Genomic DNA, 24,663 nt, shown 5'->3' with positions numbered 1-24,663 from the left:
CAAAAATTTGTAAGCTCCTGCATATCATTTATAGAAGGAACTTCATATTTTCACCTCTAGACCATAGCATAGTCACTTTAGCTATAATAATACAAAAGCCTATCATTGCTAAAGAGAGGTAAGAGCCTGAACAATTGAACCCCATTTTTAATAGGGTTATTTGTCTCCCTGCGGTCTAACTTCTTGAGTTCTTTGTATATTTTGGATATAAGGCCTCTATCTGTTGTAGGATTGGTAAAGATCTTTTCCCAATCTGTTGGTTGCTGTTTTGTCCTAACCACAGTGTCCTTTGCCTTACAGAAGCTTTGCAGTTTCATGAGATCCCATTTGTCGATTCTTGATCTTAGAGCATAAGCCATTGGTGTTTTGTTCAGGAAATTTTTTCCGGTGCCCATGTGTTCCAGATGCTTCCCTAGTTTTTCTTCTATTAGTTTGAGTGTGTCTGGTTTGATGTGGAGGTCCTTGATCCACTTGGACTTAAGCTTTGTACAGGGTGATAAGCATGGATCGATCTGCATTCTTCTACATGTTGCCCTCCAGTTGAACCAGCACCATTTGCTGAAAATGCTATCTTTTTTCCATTGGATGGTTTTGGCTCCTTTGTCAAAAATCAAGTGCCCATAGGTGTGTGGGTTCATTTTTGGGTCTTCAATTCTGTTCCATTGGTCTATCTGTCTGTCTCTGTACCAATACCATGCAGTTTTTATCACTATTGCTCTGTAATACTGCTTGAGTTCAGGGATACTGATTCCCCCTGAAGTCCTTTTATTGTTGAGGATAGTTTTAGCTATCCTGGGTTTTTTGTTATTCCAGATGAATTTGAAAATTGTTCTGTCTAACTCTTTGAAGAATTGGATTGGTATTTTGATGGGGATTGCATTGAATCTGTAGATCGCTTTTGGTAAAATGGCCATTTTTACTATATTAATCCTGCCAATCCATGAGCATGGGAAATCTTTCCATCTTCTGAGGTCTTCTTCAATTTCTCTCTTCAGAGTTTTGAAGTTCTTATTGTACAAATCTTTTACTTGCTTGGTTAAAGTCACACCGAGGTACTTTATATTATTTGGGTCTATTATGAAGGGTGTCATTTCCCTAATTTCTTTCTCGGCTTGTTTCTCTTTTGTGTAGAGGAAGGCTACTGATTTATTTGAGTTAATTTTATACCCAGCTACTTTGCTGAAGTTGTTTATCAGCTTTAGTAGTTCTCTGGTGGAACTTTTGGGATCACTTAAATATACTATCATGTCATCCGCAAATAGTGATATTTTGACTTCTTCTTTTCCGATCTGTATCCCCGTGACCTTGGTTTGTTGTCTGATTGCTCTGACTAGAACTTCAAGAACTATATTGAATAAGTAGGAAGGGAGTGAGCAGCCTTGTCTAGTCCCTGATTTTAGTGGGATTGCTTCAAGTTTCTCTCCATTTAGTTTAATGTTAGCAACTGGTTTGCTGTATATGGCTTTTACTATGTTCAGGTATGGGCCTTGAATTCCTATTCTTTCCAGGACTTTTATCATGAAGGGGTGTTGAATTTTGTCAAATGCTTTCTCAGCATCTAATGAAATGATCATGTGGTTTTGTTCTTTCAGTTTGTTTATATAATTGATCACATTGATGGTTTTCTGTATATTAAACAATCCCTGCATGCCTGGGATGAAGCCTACTTGATCATGGTGGATGATTGTTTTGATGTGCTCTTGGATTCGGTTTGCCAGAATTTTATTGAGTATTTTTGCGTCGATATTCATAAGGGAAATTGGTGTGAAGTTTTATTTCTTTGTCGGGTCTTTGTGTGGTTTAGGTATAAGAGTAATTGTGGCTTCATAGAAGGAATTCGGTAGTGCTCCATCTGTTTCAATTTTGTGGAATAGTTTGGAAAATATTGGTACGAGGTCTTCTATGAAGGTCTGATAGAATTCTGCACTAAACCCATCTGGACCTGGGCTCTTTTTGGGTGGGAGACCTTTAATGACTGCTTCTATTTCCTTAGGAGTTATGGGGTTGTTTAACTGGTTTATCTGTTCCTGATTTAACTTCGATACCTGGTATCTGTCTAGGAAATTGTCCATTTCCTGCAGATTGTCAAGTTTTGTTGAATATAGGCTTTTATAGTAAGATCTGGTGATTTTTTTGAATTTCCTCCGAATCTGTAGTTATGTCTCCCTTTTCATTTCTGATTTTGTTAATTTGGACGCACTCTCTGTGTCCTCTCGTTAGTCTGGCTAAGGGTTTATCTATCTTGTTGATTTTCTCAAAGAACCAACTTTTGGTTCTGTTGATTCTTTCTATGGTCCTTTTTGTTTCTACTTGGTTGATTTCAGCTCTGAGTTTGATTATTTCCTGCCTTCTACTCCTCCTGGGTGTATTTGCTTCTTTTTGTTCTAGAGCTTTTAGGTGTGCTGTCAAGCTGCTGACATATGCTCTTTCCTGTTTCTTTCTGCAGGCACTCAGCGCTATGAGTTTTCCTTTTAGCATAGCTTTCATTGTGTCCCATAAGTTTGGGTATGTTGTACCTTCATTTTCATTAAATTCTAAAAAGTCTTTAATTTCCTTCTTTATTTCTTCCTTGACCAGGTTATCATTGAGTAGAGCATTGTTCAATTTCCACATATATGTGGGCATTCTTCCCTTATGGTTATTGAAGACCAGTTTTAGGCCGTGGTGGTCTGATAGCATGCATGGGATTATTTCTATCTTTCTGTACCTGTTGAGGCCCGTTTTTTGACCAATTATATGGTCAATTATGGAGAAAGTACCATGAGGAGCTGAGAAGAAGGTATATCCTTTTGCTTTAGGGTAGAATGTTCTATAAATATCTGTTAAGTCCATTTGGCTCATGACTTCTCTTAGTCTGTCTACGTCTCTGTTTAATTTCTGTTTCCATGATCTGTCCATTGATGAGAGTGGGGTGTTGAAGTCTCCTACTATTATTGTGTGAGGTGCAATGTGTGTTTTGAGCTTTAGTAAGTTTTCTTTTACGTATGTAGGTGCCCTTGTATTTGGGGCATAGATATTTAGGATTGAGAGTTCATCTTGGTGGATTTTTCCTTTCCTTATCTTTTTTGATGACTTTTAGTTGAAAATTGATTTTATTTGATATTAGAATGGCTACTCCAGCTTGCTTCTTCTGACCATTTGCTTGGAAAGCTGTTTTCCAGCCTTTCACTCTGAGGTAGTGTCTGTCTTTGTCTCTGAGGTGTGTTTCCTGTAGGCAGCAGAATGCAGGATCCTTGTTGCGTATCCAGTTTGTTAATCTATGTCTTTTTATTGGGGAGTGGAGGCCATTGATGTTGAGAAATATTAAGGAATAGTGATTATTGCTTCCTGTTATATTCATATTTGGATGTGAGGTTATGTTTGTGTGCTATTCTTCTCTTTCTTTTGTTGACAAGACGATTAGTTTCTTGGTTCTTCTAGGGTATAGCTTGCCTCCTTATGTTGGGCTTTACCATTTATTATCCTTTGTAGTGCTGGATTTGTAGAAAGATATTGTGTAAATTTGGTTTTGTCATGGAATACCTTGGTTTCTCCATCTATGTTAATTGAGAGTTTTGCAGGATACAGTAACCTGGGCTGGCATTTGTGTTCTCTTAGGGTCTGTATGACATCTGTCCAGGATCTTCTGGCTTTCATAGTTTCTGGCGAAAAGTCTGGTGTAATTCTGATAGGTCTGCCTTTATATGTTACTTGACCTTTTTCCCTTACTGCTTTTAATATTCTTTCTTTATTTTGTGCGTTTGGTGTTTTGACTATTATGTGACGGGAGGTGTTTCTTTTCTGGTCCAATCTATTTGGAGTTCTGTATGCTTTTTGTATTCCTATGGGTATTCTTTTTTTACGTTAGGGAAGTTTTCTTCTATGATTTTGTTGAAGACATTTACTGATCCTTTGAGCTGAGAGTCTTCACTCTCTTCTATACCTATTATCCTTAGGTTTGATCTTCTCATTGAGTCCTGGATTTCCTGAATGTTTTGGACCAGTAGCTTTTTCCGCTTTACATTATCTTTGATAGTTGAGTCAATGATTTCTATGGAATCTTCTGCTCCTGAGATTCTCTCTTCCATCTCTTGTATTCTGTTGGTGAAGCTCGTATCTACAGCTCCTTGTCTCTTCTTTTGGTTTTCTATATCCAGGGTTGTTTCCATGTGTTCTTTCTTGATTCCTTCTATTTCTTTTTAATTCCTTCAACTGTTTGATTGTGTTTTCCTGGAATTCTTTCAGGGATTTTTGCAATTCCTCTCTGTAGGCTTCTACTTGTTCTCTAAGGGAGTCCTTCACGTCTTTCTTGAAGTCCTCCAGCAACATGATCAAATATGATTTTGAAACTAGATCTTGCTTTTCTGGTGTGTTTGGATATTCCATGTTTGTTTTGGTGGGAGAATTGGGCTCCGATGATGCCATGTAGTCTTGGTTTCTGTTGCTTGGGTTCCTGAGCTTGCCTCTCACCATCAGATTATCTCTAGTGTTACTTTGTTCTGCTATTTCTGACAGTGGCTAGACTGCCCTATAAGCCTGTGTGTCAGGAGTGCTGTAGACCTGTTTTCCTGTTTTCTTTCAGCCAGTTATGGGGACAGAGTGTTCTGCTTTCGGGCGTGTAGTTTTTCCTATCTACAGGTCTTCTGCTGTTCCTGTGGGCCTGTGTCTGGAATTCACCAGGCAGCTCACTTGCAGCAGAAAAGTTGGTCTTACCTGTGGTCCCGAGGCTCAAGTTTGCTCGTGGGGTGTTTTCCTCTGGCGTCAGAGATATGTGCAGAGTGCCGTCTCTTCTGGTTTCCCAGGCGTGTCTGCCTCTCTGTAGGTTTAGCTCTCCCTCCCACAGGATTTGGGTGCAGAGAACTGTTTATCTGGTCTGTCCTTTCAGGTTCCGGCGGTGTCTCAGGCAGGGGTCCTGCCGCTCCTGGGCCCTCCCCCACGGGAACCCAGAGGCCTTATACAGTTTCCTCTTGGGCCAGGGATGTTGGCAGGGGTGGGCAGTGTTAGTGGTCTCTTCCGCTCTGCAGCCTCAGGAGTGCCCACCTGACCAGGCGGTGAGGTCTCTCTCCCACGGGGTCTGGGAGCAGAGAGCTGCTGTGGGCCGGGATCCGCGGGTGTGGGACTCCCGGTAAACACAGGAAGAGCCCGGTCCTAGAGGAATTTTGCCTCTGAGTGTCCCGAGTTCACCCGGCAGGTCTCTTGCAGCAGAAAAGTTGGTTTTACCTGTGGTCCCGAGGCTCAAGTTTGCTCGTAGGGTGCTGCCTACTAACTCTCTGAGGTGGCAGCAACCAGGAACCATCTCTTTCTTTAGGTTGGGGAAGTTTTCTTCTATCATTTTGTTGAAGACTTTTGCAGGTCCTTTGAGCTGGGAATCTTCGTTTTCCTCTATTCCAATTATTCTTAGAGTTGGCTTTTTCATTGTGTCCTGAATTTCCTGGATGTTTTGGGTTTGGGTTTGGTTTTTTTTTTTTTTTTTTTTTGTGTGTGTGTGTGTGTGTGTGTTTTGAATTTTGTTGACCATTGTGTCAATCTCTTCTACAGTATCTTCTATATTTGAGATTCTCTCTTCTATCTCTTGAATTTGTTGGTGATTCTTACATCTGTAATTCCTGACCTTTTCCCTAGGTTTTCCATTTTCAGTTTTGCCTCCATTATTGTTTCTACTTTCACTTTTAGGTCCTGGACAGCTTTATGCATTTCCTTCACCCGTTTAATTGTGTTTTCCTGTATTTCTTTAAGGGCTTTGTTTCCTTTTTAAGGGCTTTTTCCTGTTTATCTGTGTTTTCCTGTATTTCTATCTTTTCCTGTATTTCTTTCAGTGAGTTATTACTAGCCTCCTTAAAGGACTCCATTATCTTCATGAGATATAATTTTAGGTCAGCTTCCAGATTTTCCAGTGTGTTGGTGTATTTAGGGCTTGGTGTGGTGGGAGAACTGGGTTCTGATGATGCCTATATATATTACTTCTGTTGCTTATGGTCTTGCACTTGCCTCTAGCCATCTGGTTATCCCTAGTGGTTGCTGGTCTTTGTGACTCTATCTGGAGTCTGGATTCTGCTTCTTTTGTCCCTGGGTTGCAACAGGTCTTCTGGTAGGCCTGTAACCCTAGCTGTAGCAGACCTCTTGTGGGGCCTTCCAACTTGAGGGTCTTCAGAAGGGCAGAGAAACTGCTGTTTGGTGCCCTGCCTGCAATAGATCTCCTGGGAGGCCTTCCTGTGTGAAGCTGTTCTCTGGGGAAAGGGGAGGGGTCAATAGACTGTTGTTTCTGATTCTGTGTGTGCAGCAGAACTCCAGGGAGGCTTTCAGTCTTTTGGGTCAGTTGCCCTGCATGCCACAGAGGCCCTGGAAGGTCTTAAGACTATGGTGACAATTGCCCATTTGCCCTGTGTAAAGAGGAACTCCTGAGATGTCTTCAAGCTGTGGTGCCCTGGGTGCAGTGGATCTCCTGTGATGCCTCAGGATGTGGTCTTAAATATTCTGAGTGCAGTGGTTCATCTGATATGCTTCAGGATATGATGTCAACTGTTCTGAGTACAGTGGATCCTCTAGTATGCCTCTTCTGGGTAGAAGACTAGCTACCAGTCTATCCGAGGAGAAAGGACCAGGTGGAAGGGCCCTTTTATTTTATTTTATTTTATTTTATTTTATTTTCTAATTTCTCCTTTGTCTAATCACTGATGTAGTACTGCGATTTTTTTTTATTTGTACTCTTAGATATGTTTTTCCCTTTTCTTTTCTGTTCTATACATTCCTCTGGTAACTGGCTTAGTTGTCATAAATTCTGTATGCCTGCTTTTATCATGGAGGGTTTTTTGTTTGTTTTTCCTTCTTCACTTATGATAGATAGCTCTAATATATATAGTAGTTTACCTTTTGTGGTCTTTCAGACCCTTTGTAGCATCAGTCAAGCCCATATGATCTTGGGCTTTAAAAATCTCCACTAAAAATCAGCAGATATTCTGATAAGCCTGGTTCCACATGTGAACTTGCTATTTCTTTATTGAAGCTCTTCAATATCCTTTCACAAAATTTAATGTTTTGCTTGTTACATTTTGTGGAGAATTTATTTCATGATCTTTTCAATTTGTTCTTCTGTATGCCCCTTAGGCCTGGATAGGCATCTCTTTCCTTAGATTTGGCAAATTTTCTTCTATGAAATTTTGAGCATTTTTTTTTATTTTGGTCAGCATTTCCCCTCCGTCTATATATGTAATTCTTTTTTGTTTTTGTTTTTTATAATGTTCTTGCATGTTCTGTTTATGAGTGCTTTAGATTTATGATTTTCTGTGACCGTATGTTCTAATTTCTTTCCTTTTTCTTCAAGTCATGATATTCTCTTCTCATCTGATCCCTTTCATTGGTAATGGAATCACTTTGGGCTGAGCTTTGTATCAGGTTTCCTGAATGTTTAATTTCAAGTTTTATTTTGGTTTGGCTTCTCTGTAGATTTTCTATCTCTTTTTTGAATTTTGTTTTCATATACTGAGTTGTTTTCCTTTTCACTGAAATGAATTTTCTCTGTCTTCATTTCAGCATTATTTATATCCTGTTTGATTCTTTGAACATATTTTTAATTGTGATTTTGAGTTCATTATCTTGTATGTCATTTTGCTTTTCTGAAGTACATTACTTTGTGGAACATTACCAATTTTTAGAAGAGACATATTATCTTGGATTTTCTTTTTTCTTTTCTTTTCTTTTCTTTTCTTCTCTTTTCCTTCTCTCTTTATTTATTTTTTGCGATGGGCTGTAGACATTTGAATGGGTTGTTGGTTGTGCCTTTTGGTGTGAGTATTTGCCTCACTGTCTTAGGGTTTCTATTGCTGTAAAGATACATTGTGACCACAGCAACTCTTAAAAAGGAAAACATTTGATTGGGGGCAGGCTTAGAGTTCAGAGGTTTACTCTGTTATTGTCATGGGAAGAAGTATGGCAGGATGCAGGTAGACATTGTGCCAGAGGAGCTAAGAGTCCACAACTTGATCCACAGGCAGCAGAACGAAGCTTCCCCCATTAGGCTTAGGTTGATCAAATGAGACCTGAAAGGCCATATTCACAGTGACACACTTCCTACCACAAGGCCATATGTACTCCAGTAGGTCACACCTCCTAATAGTTCTACTTCCTATAGGCCAAGCATTCAAATATGAGTCTATAGTGGCCATTCCTATTCAAACCACCACACCCGCCATTGTTGAATAGGTATTAGTGGCTGATATTCCAACTTAGCATATTTTGGATCTACTGGGCCGCTGGGTGGTGCATGAGGTTTAGTCTTGGAGGCACTCAGTGATGATTGTGAAAGAAATTTCAAAAATGCTACTGGGTCACTGACGGCAAGGTGTATCTTCTATCATAAAAGCAAATCCTTTGTGGAACTATAAGTTTCTTGTGGTGTCTAAGAAGTTGAAGTTGTTGTATGAGTGATATGTAACTGAGGCTTATAAGGGAGGCACAAAGACGTTTGGCACAGGTTGTCAATTGATAGTATTATACTTCCTAGTGGTAGAGAAAGGGGGAAAGGTCCTTGGAGTATACCACAGTCTCTGGTTATCTGGTTCATATCCTCAGATGGGACATGCAGAAGATTATGTGAACAGGTCTTCAGATGAGGCTTTGGATCATGGAGAGTAAGAGTGTACGGCAATACTCTCTCTCTTTTTATGGCCAATTTGTTTGTGTATTATCAGATTCTCAATAATTTTCTAGTAGCTTCTCTTCTACCTTGGATGCTCTAAATGAATATTGCTGCAAAACTGTGTTTATGGGTATGTGTTTTTGTTGATATTTTTACCTTTCCACTTCACCAATGATTTAATAAAATGGCATGTATGTAGCTGTGCTAATGGTTACAATTTTTATGTCTTATGGATGGAATAATAGAAATGTGTTCCTGTTCTTATGCAACAAAATACTTTTCCTGTTTGGTTCTGATTCATTTATGGTTAGATTAAAATGGATGCCTCTGCTCTTTAATCTATTTTCTCTGACAGAATTATGAAGTATGTATGTACTGTGCTGGTTTGGCACTTAGCCAACAGCACCAGTCCTCTTTATTACTATATCATCTTTTCCCGGTAGACTTGAAATATTGCTCTTGAGCCTCCAACTGAGTTGCCTTGCCAGCCACAATCTGAAGGGTTTCATCACGTCTTATTATATCTTGTTTTGTCCTGTTTAGCTATAGTCTCTTGCAGTCCTCAAGATTCTTTTCTTGACTCAGAGGAAATGGAGGGGTAGAGGGTCTGGGGGAAATGGAAGGTATGAGAGAGCTAGGAGGAGGAGGAGAGGAAGGGGGAAACTGTGGTTCAGATGTATTATGAGAGAAAAATATATTTTCAATACAAAATGTAAAAACAGAACACATTAGACAACTTCTTGAAGTATTTGTTTCACTATTTGATACTCCCCTATGTATGGTTCATTGGTCCATCAGTCTGTCCAGTGTCAAAGTTTTTAAAACATTAAAAACTGTGAAGTTTCTTATACTGACTATCTTTCAGCAGACATACTTTGCTTCACTATCATTTTGAGAGCATTCTTGTGTATTCTTGTTTATCCTGATTTATGAATATTATAATTAAATTCTTATATAAAATACACAATCAAATCCATGTAACAACAAAAAGTCAGACTAGCCCTGGATTTAGCCTCTGAGGCCTCGAAGCCCACCCCCCAGTGACACACTTCCTATAATAAGGCCATACCTCCTAATAATGCCACTCCCAATAGGGCCATTTTTATTTCAACGACCAGAAATATCAAGTTGCATTATAAATAAGTGAGGGTTGACAAGTGTCTAACATTGGTTCTTTATAAAATTATGAAAGATTAACAGATGTTTTAGTCTTTTTAAAATTAGTTATCATGAGACTACTATTGTTTTAAGCTTTTCCTTATATAAGAAGCTTGTTTCACTATGTGTAAACTTGCTAAATTCTTCTTAATAATTTTATCTTTTCTTTGAATGTTGTTATAGGTATACCTCGCCCATTCTCTTTTCTTTTTCTCTTTTCTTTTATTGGATATTTTCTTTATTTACATTTCAAATGTTATCTCCTTTTCCAGTTTCCCCTTCAGAAATCCGCTACTCCATCTGTTCTGTCCTGTAGGACAGTCAATGAGGGTGCAGAAGGTATCTGGAAGAGAATGGGGGACAAGAGATGCAAAGGAGGACATCAAGACAAGAGTCTGATCAAGGCAACAATTTTATTTTTTCCCGAGGCTGAATTTATACCATAACAGGGGTAACAGAGGGAGGGGGAAAGTGGGAAACATTTATGCAGGCCAAGGACACAGTACTCATGTGGTCAACTGATGTCAACAGGATGTTGGTTTCTCAGAAAGGTCACAGGTTTGTCATATCACTGAGCATCCTGCCCACCAGATTTGTATTAGTCTTCTGCAACTGGCTGGGGATTTTCCATGAACCCAGTCATACTTAACTTTAACTATAATATTAACATCAATAATGGAGGGTTTTAAGGGCATTGCTCCCAACACCCATCCCCTCTCCCCCTGCTTCTATGAGGGTATTACCTCCCAGACTCCCTCCTGCCTCCACACCCTGGCATTGCCCTACACTGGGGTATCAAGCCTTCCCAGGCCCAAGAGCCTCTCCTCCCATTGACGCCCAACAAGGCCATCCTCTGCTCCATATACAGCTGGAGCCATGGGTCACTCTATGTGTACTCTTTGGTTGGTGTATTAGTCCGTGGGAGATCTGGAGAATCTGTTTGGCTCATATTGTTGTTCTTCCTAAGGGGTTGCCTTTGTATTTGTCAGGCTCTAGCAGAGCCTTTCAGGAGACAGCTATATCAGGCTCCTGTCAGCATGCACTTCTTGCCATCAGCAATATTTTCTGCGTTTGATGACTGTACGTGTATAGGCTGGATTCCCAGGAGGGGCAGTCCTTGGGTGGCCTGTCTTTCAGTCTCTGCTTCAAACTTTGTCTCCATATTTTAACTTGTCTAAATGTTTAGCTGATTATACCAAATCATATGTTCTTATCAATGTTAACATTATAGTTTGAATAACTGTATTAGTCTAAATAAACATCCTAATATTTCATAATAAACTTAATTTAATAATAATTAGCTTTCTAATAGTTAGGATATACCAATTATATATACTACTGTGTTTTATTATGCCATTTTTACATGTCTTGCACAAATGTAATAATGGGTACCTTATTAATTTTATTAACATTATTTATTTTCTTTCAGCCCTTTAAAACTATGCTATTGAGATGAACACATTTTGGCTTATAGGCATTTCTATATGGAAGGGCAACCACAAAAGATGCATAAGATCGAAAGTGAGAAGTCCTTTGTAAGAGATAGGAACACTGGGTGATAAAACCCGAGAGGTTGGAGACATTTGAGCTTCCAGGTACATCACAGGGGCCCTCATCAACTTCATCAAATAGTTTTGAAAAATACTTGTTGCTTTGAATAGATGACACAGAATAGCAAATATTTTACTATGTGTCTACAGGGAAAGGATACCAAGCAGTAGGACAGGCATGAGCAGAATTTTGAAAGCAACATGTGAGGCAGAAACTAGAGAGAAAATCAGTTTCCTTAGGGTAGTTGTGGGCATTGTAGAGAAGAATATTTTATAGCTAAAGAAACAACAGGGAGATGCCTTCCCAAGCAATGTTAACCACAGAGATTATTTCAAGTGGTTCTGTGTTCTCAGCTATAAATAGTCTCAGATAGGTAGGACAAGGCAATATCCTGATAAAGAGCAACACTAGGAAACCACGAAACTGATGAAGACTTGCTCTGAGCTTTCTTCCCCCCCCGGAAAGTAGACACCTGATGATGTCATTGTGACACAGCTGCAGAGAAGGGAGAAAATGTGCTGATGGCCACCACACGTGCATATTGGTGCCTCTCCCTTTCATCATTGGTCACACTGCTTCCTTTTGATGGAATTAAAGGATGACTGACCCAAATCCTAAACAGAAAACTCCACATCTGTTCCTGAGAGATAAGATTTCCACATGAGTGAACAAATAGGAAATAGAAAACCAATCCAAGCAAATAACCCAAACAAAATAGATGGCTCCCAACTTTATGACTGGGTTAGAACTAGGAAGGAAGGAAGGAAGGAAGGAAGGAAGGAAGGAAGGAAGGAAGGAAGGAATTAGAGGAAATAATGTTTTTCAATATATGAGAATTTTGAAAATATATACAATGCTAAAACAAATATTTGACTGACTTTTATGATTTCCAATACTGCTCCACATTTATTTTCTCCAATGCATTTATTTTCCTGCCTTCTGAAATTATTTGGGCATGACAATTTTGCCCAGTGTTATAGGAAAGGACACTGATATAGAAGCTTTAAGTACCATCAAAGACTTTTGAAGTTATGTGCCGAGGTCCCTGCTGCAAACACGGAAGCAGAGCCTTAGGGATATTCTTGACTGGCAGAGTAGTTCAGAGCTGATTGATGAAGCTTGGACCGAGATGACTCACTTTAACTCGTAGGATAGAGCCTTGCCCTCCACATCTCACTGCTTCTGAAGATTAAGAGCTGCTCTTCTGATCATTGCCTTCAAGTGATTCAGCTACTACTCAAAAAACCTATATTTTACACGTATGTAGTCAATCCAACAAACTTTCCATAACTAGCCTATCTCAGCACAAGTTTCTTTGTCTCCTGAATTCTTAAATGAAAAAAAAAACCCTTCACCTTCAGAGGAGCGATATTTAAAATAAACCCAAGCAATTGTGTGTGTCTATGTGTTTTAAATGTCGCAGATGGTCAGGACTCTTTCAGTACTTGGAGACATAGCAGCAGTTTTATTTTTTTTTTTCTTGAATGACTCCACAGTTGAAGGGTCGATATAATCTCCCAGCCTCTTATGTGACTCGCAGTTCAGAAAGTCACTTAATCCCTCACTATCTTAAAATCAGTATCATGCAGGAGCCAAGCCATCTGAAATTCAATGTTTACAGTTATATATAAAAATCATTGCAGGATAAAAATCAGCAGTGAACCCAAATGCTTCCTGGCTGTTGGGGAAATTATTTTTCAGAATGAAAGAACAGTTTGATACTGTATAAGCTTTAGACGGTCTAGATACTTTGGAAATTTCTTCCAACAGAAAAGATTCAACTACAGGCTTAGAGAAGGTTTATGACTAAATGTTACAGGACAGAATGTCCTTTCTCCTTAGAGGTATGGCATATGGATTGCAATTTAGATTTATATTCCTACCTTGCAAAGAGGATTGGAAGAGTCTAACAGATGATCAGACTCATTGCTTTGTAAGCCTACTCTCACTTTGTTTGACGTGAGGGAGAAAAATATTAGAACCCCATCATCTCTATGGTGATTCAATATGGCATTTTAAGGTTATATTTATAGCTTCTGTTTTCAATCATTTTTTTCTCATTCCTTCTAGGTATTGAGATGCAACATCTGTGCAGTCACTGTTTAGTTAAACTTCTTATTTTGGAATAGTGTATGTTTTCTGTTTAATACTCTTTATTAACGTGAATACCATTGCTGGCTTATGCACCCTAACTACTTAGGCGAGAAGGCAGAACATAATCAATTACCATACATAGCATATTTGAGACCCAGTCATGAGACTATTAGAATGCAGCAAGCTTTTTAGATGGTATTTCCATCAGACTGGTATTGTGGGTCTGTTTATTGGTTTTTTTTTTTTTTAATGAGCATGGGAGTTGGCCTTGTATTTTCAGAAGCACGTTCATGATCAACTGAGAAATTTCCATATTTAGAAGCCATAAGAGGTCTTCTTTGGACCTGGCTTTTGGCTCTTCCAGACAGTATGGCTCAAGGAAGCAGACAGTGGTGATAGCAGGGATCTCAGGAAGTGATGAAGATATAATTCCTGGTTGTTAGTTGCTTCACAGAGGAAAGAAACTGGTCTGGCCTATCAAAGAACCGGAGTGGGGAAAATACACGAAGACCACTACTCCACGTTGTCATAGGCTCATGTTTCTTAGTCTGGGACTTATGGATATCACTTAGGATAGATAAATTCCATATCTGTATTAAATATGGCAGACAGATCATAATATCAAAAGTAAAGTTTCCCATCCCAACTCTACTCTCTTTATCTTAATGTATTTATATCTATTTTAGGAGGGGGATTCTTGAAATCCCCTTATGTGTAAGACAGGCATATAATTTCATTTCCTGATTCATCAAATATATCCTGTCTTCCAAGGATTCAGGTTTAGAAGTTTGGCCACCATGTCATTATTCTCATTTCTGGTGGGATCTTCTAAATGCTGTGCCTGCTTCTGATTAGACCATTGTGGGCACTACTCTTGGAAACATTCAGATTGTCCTTTTGGGGATCCTTGGTTGGCTTCTGTGAGAAGGACTGCTAGAACTGTATAAGACTGACCATTCCAACCTGTCCTGTTTCCATGTCTCATTGATCTGCTGTGTGACATATATAGTCATGATAGCTCCCAGAAGAGTCAATCTGATATTTGTGCCAAGCCAATGAGTTCCAAGTCAGAGGGCCAGATAAATCCCCTCTTTTTATTTATCTCATTATCATCAGTGTATGTGAGCATATGTATTGCCTTTGATGTGTGTGTGTGTGCCCTAGATGTGGACTCATGCAATGTCATGCATATGGAGGTTAGAGGGCTCATGAAGTGTGTATGTCTTTCTGTTGTGGGTTCCAGAAATAAAACTCAGGTCGTCAGGCTTGTACAGCAAGAGCTTTATCCACTGAGCCATCACTCCCTATCCCCCACAAGTGCCCTTTCCTCAAAAAGGATATCCTTTCAGATATTGTGTTAAAGAAATGTAAAACAGAGTTGTGGCAGTTCTAAGTAATTTCAAAAATACAAGTTATACCATATGACCATCAACTAATTTCCATTTTCTCTATTTTCTTCCATCTTTCTCTTTGAATGGATTTTATAAAATTTCCAGCATTTCCACAGTTCATAGTCTTAAAATTTCATGTGCTGTTTACAAAGCTGAACAGATAAAACCCCATGGTATTAACATTATTGGGATCGTATAAATATTCATTGCAGGGCCAAGTAATGTAATTGAGTCTGTGGAGAAATTGAAATTAATCCTAAAGCATTCAATTTGAATTAAAGACAATCTTCTGCCAGTTGGGACTAAACAAATTCTCTTTTTCAAACATTAATTGTTCAATGTCATGCCATATTTTAGGTCATTTCACATCAGCAACATGTGCAAGGGAGTCTTTCAGAAATCCTGTAAGATTAAAGGGTCTAAAGAAAACTCAAGGGGTTGGGGGAGATACAGAAACAGAGCTGGTAAGGGAGAGGAGAGGGAGAGGAGAAGGAGAGAAAGGGAGATGGAGGGAGAGGGAGACAAAAAAAGACACACAGAGACACAAAGAGACAGAGACAGAGTTGGGGCTGTTAGACTAAGAGCAAAGTTTTAATTGTTAAAGCAAAGAGGTCTTGCTTAAATGTATGCCTGGGTCTTAGAAAAAAATAAATGAGCAAAGTCCAAGATAAAAATTGTATTAACAATTCTATAGAACAGTTAAAGTACAAGGGATAGTTGCTTTGATAATTTTCTATTCTGTTCAGTAAGGTACAAAAAGGTCTAAAGGAATAATTATAGAAGAGTGTTCAGCAGTGAAATGTCCATGGCCGTAAGAAAAGCACTGAACAAGACGGGCAGAGATTGTGAGTTCATAGAAACAACTGAGAGAGGGTAAAATGGCAGAATCTTATCAAAGAACTGGTGCATCTAATGAATATGAAATTATCAAAGAGAAGGTAATGGAAGGATGGTGTGCAGCCCTGTGATAGGGATTTGCCTAGCATAAGCAAGACTCTGGGTTTGAAGCAAGTTAGCCCCCACATGAAATACGTATATGAACTTAATGTGGAAATGCCCAGAAAGAGCTATAGGTAGTCATGAGAGCAATTTTTATCTGTTAATTATAGCGAAAGTTATTGAGAACTGCTTATTTCTAACATGCATGCATTTGTAAAGGAGAACACATCCTAGAGGTAAGAAAAATGTGGTATAGATTATATGGATGTGCTCATGAAAATTCTCTTAGTAAATAATTAGAAAACAGTAGGTGGGCAAAAGAACTAGCCAAAAGTCACATGCGGTGTACATCTAGGATATATGTAACTTTCTAAAAAAATTAAAATTAATTATACTCTTCCTTTGTCTTTCATGTAGACTCTTGGTAAATATTGTAAATGCTATACATTTGCTGTTATTTGAGACATTTTTGTATAGCAATATTGTCTAGCAATTTCCTTCTTTCTATAATGATGCTCATTAAGATTCAAAGGAAATTAGGGGTAAAAAGCACGGAGAGTAGACCATTTCCAAGTCTCAGAAAGTTCCTGAAACTTACAAAATCCAAAGTCAACAATTTCAATGTCATATGAGCAGTAATGACAACTGCATAGAGGAGACTCTCAGACCAGGCAAGTTATTCAGAGATCTTCAAGGACGCATCTTTCCTGAGTTCTCATCCATGGTGAGTTGCTTTTCAGTGATGCAGCCGCCTTTGAGTCATTCTGGCTCCTGTGCTTAATCCCTTAACTATATTCCTGAGAGGCCCTAATGAACTTATGGACTTTATAAGCTAGTGTTGGGGTGTATCCTTTTTTGGTCTGACATTAGTGCCCTACTTAGTATAAGTACATGTTTCTATAAGTCTGCAGGAAAAGCCACACAACAAGCAAATTATTAGAAAAGTAGAGTGATTTGGTCAAAGGAAGTTTGCACAAATCTCTCTAAATGACTCCTTTTATTTCCTATTTGCATTTTGAGTATGCTGCTTCAAAATATGTTGGAGTATGAAAGTTGCCTACAAACTATAGAGCTACACTTCTTCTAGTGTTCATTAGCAGGGTAGTTGAATTTGAGAATGGTTCTTCTCTGGATGTTTCCTTCATACACTTCCCTCTGGAAAAGCTTATTCCTTCTTCATTGAACACTGGCCAGTAGTTAAGTGGCTGAGTCTCCTAAGGGTAAATGTGTCTTAGTGTGCATAGTGAGCTCTAGACTATCCAGGACTCCAAAAAGAGACTCTGTTTCAAACCCCATAGAGGTCTGAAAAATATGTTGATCTCCAACTGAACTTTATGAAAGGTTATGAGCTACCATGTGTGTGCTAGAACTAAACCCTTGTTCACTGCAATGATGATGATGATGATGATGATGATGATGATGGTGATGGTGATGGTGGTGGTGGTGGTGATGATGACGGTGGTGATGATGATATGATAACAATAATGATGATCACTTAAAAAGTGTTCTTAATTAATGAAGTATTACTCTAGCCCCAACCATCTGCCTTTCTTCACTATCACTTCATTATGGGCATCAGCAAAGCATTCTTTCAATCATTGTTGTTTAGGTCTATGTGAACCTGTAAGGCAGGTAGAATAATTATGCCCTTAAAATACACCTTATTCTTCGGAATCTCTTAATATGCATGTTACTTAGCAAAAGCAACCTTATACTATGACTGTAGGCTTTGAGATGAGCAACTACCTTTCCTTCGTGTTATCTATGAAAGACTTTTAAATTTAATCACCTTCTCAGAAGAGTCTTAGTGAGGAGAAGATTGAGATTGAAGGAACAGAGAAGAAGATGGCTCTCCTCTCATAACTTTGAGTAAGGAGCATGTCTCCAATGACACCTTAACTTTATCCCAGTGAGATCCAGTTCTATCCCAGTGAGATCCAGTTACTCTTGTAATCTATGGATCTGGAAATACCTTTGAGCTCTTTCAAGAGGTTGAATTTCGCAGTAATTTGGTAACATATTAAAAATAAATATAACATTCACATCACTTACTATTTTGACACTTATTTTTCTATCACATTGACAAAAAGGTGAATGATGAGATTTTCAAATCTCATTGCTTTGGGGGCGAGAACCTGAGTGTATAGGTGTATACCTGTAGGTGTATACCTGCGAAGCATGAGTAGAAGTCAGAAGACATCGATATGGGAATTTGTTCCTTGTTTGCCTTGGTGACCTGGGGGTGAAATTTAAGTTTCTAAGGTCTGAGCACTAGAACTCTTACTGGCTGAATCTTCTCATTGACTCTAGTATTCAAGACTTTCCTTCATTAATCTTGCAGTGAAGCAGAGGTATTTCATACTGTGTACATTGAAAGAACAGGGGAAAAGCTAAAGTATAAAGAGATTGTAAATGGAAGATCAATGGAATGTTAAAGAAGGGGGACATGGATGTGAAAAAGAGCAGAGACGCAAGATAACAGCAGTAAGGGCCCTGGAGACCTAAACATAGAAAAGTACGAGTATGTAATATTTGAGCCCACAGATAGGGGTTTACATTCATAGACACTGAAACTACAAGTACAAAGTTCCTGAAGCCTCCAATTACAGTGAGTGTAAAAGGGGGAGCAAACAAGTACCATTTGGCTTGAGTTTGAACACAATCAACTGATGGACAGGCAGCCATTTTACAGGATAATGACCTTGAGGCACATTGAGAGATGCTTCCTATTATGCCGTATATAAAACTACTTCTGAACTGCAACTTCAAATCTTTAAACAATGTCTGCTACAAGTCAGGGATGTTTAACTAGAAGAATTATAATTTATATTAATTTTTGTTCATTATTTCAGGTAAAATATGTGGAACTGTGTTGAGATAGTTTGTGAATGGGTACATTCTTAAGAACAAGACTTTAAAAATATTTGTGCTTAGCTTAAGTATCTAAAGAAGTGTAGCAAAACAAAGACAGTCAATTTCTGTCTTCCTTTCTATAACATGTGAAAGGAAGAAAAAAATAAATTGTAGAAGGTATCCCTGCTCATGGCAGAAGATGTGTATAAAGTTATTCATGTGAAAGAAAGGGTGAATTTCCAGAGGGCAGGGTAATGACTAAGTGTGACTGTTGCTATAAAAATAAAATGTGGTCCTATTATTTAAAATAAAATATGAAGTGCAAAAAAAGTTCACAGAAGCCAACTTGTACACCTTGGACTCACTTATTAGACAGTTTTGAGTTAGACAATAAAATATATCTCTATATCCAAAAAGAAGTTTATAGCCCACCTGTCTTTCTAACCAGCATTCTCTAAAGGTAGCTAGAAGTAGAATTTGTTGCAATTTCACTTATATATTCATTTTCCTGTCTCAATAGGATAGAAAAAAATAAATAAAGGAAGAAATTAAAGAATGAAAGAAGGAAGAGAAGAGGGGAGGGAGGGAAGATGAAAAGGAGAGAGGGAATTAAGGAGTGAGGGAGGGAATGAGGAGAGAATGTGTGTGGTCAGTTGGCAAAGCTTGCCAAGTTGCACATTTTTTGCTGCATTATTAAATTAGCTTTTGCTAATCATATAAAATGTTTGTATTACAGTCTTCTTCCATCACTCTGCCTTCAGAAGATCTATACTCAAACATCAAATACAATGTCTTATGTGACCAAATCATAGGATCCTGTATTACTGATTAGCAAGGATCATTTTCAGACCACTTCACTTCTTGACAAGCTGAGGACCAGAGAGAACAATGTGCCTGTGAAATTTCACAGCAAAAGTCAGAAGCAACGATCAGGAAACATGCCTTTCTCTTTGCCACATAGTACTCTGTGTACACAGCATCATAGTTTTCCTTTATGGAAATGCATAATTGGATTAGTGGAAAGAGTTATTAGTATGTGTTTGAATGTTGAAGTAAGAACTTAAGTTTGCCATTGAGAAGAATCAAAAAGTCAGTTTCAACTCCTTTTAGTTGCATCCTGGGTAATATGAAGCTGGAAAGTAAATTAAGGCTGAAATCATTCTGAGAACAACTGGCTTTGCCATTTTTATGTGTGCATGGCTCAATGCAAGTCACATACCCAGCATAGTGTATTGAAGTGACACAGGAACCAATCACCAATTAATTCTGAAAATATCTATTAACATTTGAACTATACTGAGTCAATGAATGGCTCTGGAGGACTCCTGTGGGACAATCAAAATATAGTTGGAAATAGAGTGGTAAAAATAGCCACAAATGATGCTGGTGTTCTTCATTTGACTATGTCATATATAATTTATACAAAATTATTATATGAAGTACTTTTCCTTCATGTAAACCTTACTTATTGATTTGAAAATTCAGTCTAGTCTATCATTGAGTACATTGACTTGACAATTGATGATTTCTGTAATGAAGGTAGTCCACATAAGGAATATCACATGGTCAATGGCAAGCTAGTGATCAAGGAGATCTGTGAATCTTTGTCTCCTCGGGAGTCTATTTCTTTCACTTTAATGTTTCCTTGGCTCCTCATCATGTCCCATGTCCCTTTCTCAACTCCTTATTCTAGCTCCGATACACTTTGCCTAAGTTACCTGATTATCAAAGGATTAACCCATCCATTGTAAAGCAGTTATGGTTACTTCTCATTTGGTGAGGGTATACATACAAGAAAAACACATGTAATTGAAATGCTCTATTTTCTCTGCTGTAGACTTGAATTCCCTGTAGTCATGATTATACAAATTCTATGTTTGCTTTATAAATGTGGAATGTTACTAGTAAGTGAGTTTATTTTGAGTGAATGTAACCAAAAGTGTCCAGAAATTCTAAGTATAAATTTTAAAAATATCAAAATTTCTAGTGCTCAATATTAATTAAGCACACTTAATTTGATATGAAACTACCAATTGCTGTGCGTAGTTGTGACTTGAGGACCTGAGCCAGGGATTCACAACATCCCTGAACGCTTATCAACGGCTCCATCACAAGTCGCTGTAAGTCTTTTCTAGGACAGCACAACCATGCTTTTTCTATGGACAATGCACTTTCAAATAGGAATCTGAACTTGAGGTGTGGCACAGTGCTACTCAGTATTAGAATATTTCACAGCATTTCTCAGACACTGGATTACTTGTTAGTACTACTAAAGGGAAAGAAGGAACATCTTAGCAGGAGACATTGTCCTGGCTGTGGCATAAATTGACTAGCCATTTTGTGTCTCACTTTTGAGACTCCCACGAGCAAAATATGAATTATCAGTGGTCCCCAAGATCCATTAAGGCTGCTGACATCAAAGACTCGAGCATTCCACCTTATTAATCATAGTGAATAGCACTATCACAGCATAGGAAACTATACATAATAGATACTCTTTGTATATTTCTGTTGATTTTTGCCTATTACTGATTACATTCAGGACCTCACACTTTTATTTAAGACATGTCTACTTGAAACATTTTGTTAATGTTTATTATTGAAACATTTATGTATGCATTCTAAAATGAGCCATGATTCTCCAGGACATGAAGTATTGCTTTACCATTAACTTGTCTAGAAATGTTCATGTGTATGGAATTTTGCAATGTAACCAGTTTGATGATAAAACATCAGAGATTTTATGATGTGTTGATCAGCATAGGAAGTAGATATTCCCTTTTTATTCTAACTTATCAAAACTGACACATTCATCTCTTCTTTTCTGCTCTAAGTACTTATTTGGATTCTCTCACACGGAGCAACTGCCTTAAGATTCTGAGTCCATGAAGGAAAATGAAACCAAAGGAATAAGCCAAACTCATATTCTTCCTTTTCAGTCAAATGCAAATTTCCATTTAAAAGTCAAATTTCTCATTATCAATAGATAGTTGAACTGGCTCTGAATTTCATTTGGATACACTATTTTTCAATACTTAGTAATGTATCATATAAGAATGTACAGCATCTATTTTTGCCTGATTATGAAATTGATATGGAGATTTAAAAGAGAATGAATTTTACTAGGATTTTATCTTGCTGACTTGCAGTTTATCTCGTAGAACCATAATCTACACATTATAAAAGGATAGGGATGAATGACTGTAGGCATTTTACTAAGGACTAGAAGCTAGGAGACAACTTGACCAAATATACGAGGTCACACTGATTTCCTGTTCTGTACTGGAATTTCCTACCATTGATGACATCAGCCTTTTCTGTCATAAAGTGAGTGATTTATAAAGCATTATTTCAGCATCTTTTGATATTAAACCAGGGGTCATGACCTTGCCCCTAGTTAAGTTTGAATATCCATTGTTAATAAGTCAATAAAAAAGCCAAATTAATAGTGCAAAGTAGTGATTTTCCCAATGTGGCCACAATGAAGAGGAGAATAAAGAGATAAAACATAATCAACTTGTCATAGATATTCTAAGGAGATACTTGGCCCTTCTATTTGACTATCAGGCTATTGATACAGTGGGTCCCACCCAAAACTTTGAATTTTCCCGGGGATCTCATGCTGGGAGAAGAAAGGTGCCAGCCAGATGGAAACTTTTTTTGTGGAGAAATATTTCACACAGTTCTGGTAACGGACTGGACCACTGTGTGAGATGAGATGGACAACGGTGAATTGGTCGTCAGTGAGACCACCCCTGACTTGTAGTGCTTAGATATGCAAATCATTGCTACTCTATTTAAACTTCCGTCTCATTTCAGGATCAACAAGATAGACTTGGTTATTCCCCACATCTCTTTGTTTCTTCTTCCAAAATGGCCACATTGAATGCATCCCCCTCTTCTGCTTTCATCGTTTAGCTTGCCTTTTCTAATTGGCTTGTTGATGATGTGTGGCTGGACCTGACTTGGGACTCAGGTTGTGACCACCCCAACTTCAGTGATACATGTGTGCTATCACTTACATACTACTTTCTACACTGTTTATGTCCAGCTCCCTTTCTTCTCTTTCCTACAGACCCCAACCAAAATTGTCTCCCACTTTCCTTGGACTACTATGTCGTGAACATCTGACCCTCCTGAGAGGAATTCATGTTCTCATGAGCAGTCAGCAAAGCCTTCAGACTACTTTAGGACATTTTTTTTTATATTTATTTTTTTTTATTAACTTGAGTATTTCTTATATACATTTCAAGTGTTATTCCCTTTCCCGGTATCCAGGCAAACATCCCCCTCCCCCCTCCCCTTCCTTATGGGTGTTCCCCTCCCAACCCTCCCCCCATTGCCGCCCTCCCCCTACCAGTCTAGTTCACTGGGGGTTCAGTCTTAGCAGGACCCAGGGCTTCCCCTTCCACTGGTGCTCTTACTAGGATATGCATTGCTACCTATGTGATCAGAGTCCAGGGTCAGTCCATGTATAGTCTTTGGGTAGGGGCTTAGTCCCTGGAAGCTCTGGTTGCTTGGCATTGTTGTACATATGGAGTCTCGACATTTTTGTTTTTATCTCTTGTGAGGCAAATAGAATTGCCACATCACTCATGTTTTCTCTCACTGTTGCCAGAATCTCATGACCGTCTGGTACATGTGTGTCAATCAGTGAAACAATACCGATATGCTATTACTGGCCAAAGTATATACTTGTTCAGATCCTTTAATTTTTCCCTAATATGCATTTTTAAATGGACAGAGACTCTGAAGAGAAATCACTGAAACCAAGCAAGTACTTGAAAACAGGCAAAAGTGCTTTATCCTAAGAAAGACAAAAATTAAAACAGCAGTAAATAAGAATCCTCTCAGAATTGCTAATGTATAAAACATACTTTTGTGATTTTTGGAAAAGAGACAAAACACTAGAACCTCTTATTTGTTGTCAGAAAGGATATACAATGGTTCGATCACTTTGGTAGACAGATTCTTGCAAAATTAACGAAGAGTCTCTCCATGCTAGGCAGCGTTACACACAATTACACTTAGCTAATTTATAGAAAGCTTCTACACAGAGACCTACACATGAGAGTGGGAAATACTGTTAATACAGCCAACACTGGATGCTACCAAAATCACATTCAAGAGTGAACAAATAAGCAAGCTGGGCACACCTGTGAATGAAATGCTACTCATAATGACCTCCCAAGACATGCCTAGGCTTCAAAGAGTCTTACACCAATGTTTATGAGTAAAACATAAGTAAATAATTAAATAAAAAATTTAAAAAGCCATTTTGAAGCGATTGTTTGATTCTAACTATAAAAATCATATGTGAGAAAAACCACACAATAGACATAATGAAAACAATCTGTGGTTACAAAGAACTGAGGAGGAAATGCAGTCCTCAAATTGGTAAATCATGGAGACTTTTAAGTGGTAAAATGTTCTTTAAGGGACTCTCATGGCCATCACATTACTGAATATATTTATCAAAATTTAAAAAATTTAATAGCATAAAAAGTGAGTATGAATGTATACAATTAGAAATCATGAAGCTAGAACATCTCAGAATAAAATGTAGACTGAAACTGAAATCTGCTTAACAACCTTGTAAAAGAGCCTCGCTAAAGTGGACAAGAGAAAAGGTGCTGACCTTTGGAGGTGGGTGTAACCCATATGAGAGGAGTCAAAAGCAATTGTTCAGAAGCACTACACTGTCGATCCTCCAAGGACCTCGTCTACAGAGGTGGGGCTAACAATTCTGAAAACACTGGTTAGTGTAATGCAATTGAAAAACTAAGTAAATACATGGTAAATGGCAGACTTGGGCACATCATTTCGGTTGGAGTAAACATCCAATGGTCATATTTAGCATAATATACCTTTAGGTGTTTACAAATCCTAATGATTGTAAATCTATGAGTTTATAGGTTAGTGAGGTCTATCTTTTTATATCACTGGCTCTCTGAGACGAGAAAATCTAAAGTTGTTGACACTCCAGTAGCAATGAGTATAACTGGCAGCTAGATCGTGGTTTCTAATTCCCCTTCCCAGTAAAAGACTTGAGGGCTCCCTGAG

The sequence above is a fragment of the Rattus norvegicus genome, chromosome 11 (assembly GCF_021556685.1).
Source record: "Rattus norvegicus strain SHRSP/BbbUtx chromosome 11, alternate assembly SHRSP_T2T, whole genome shotgun sequence".
Taxonomy (NCBI): domain Eukaryota; kingdom Metazoa; phylum Chordata; class Mammalia; order Rodentia; family Muridae; genus Rattus; species Rattus norvegicus.
This window is presented reverse-complemented; position numbering follows the sequence as displayed.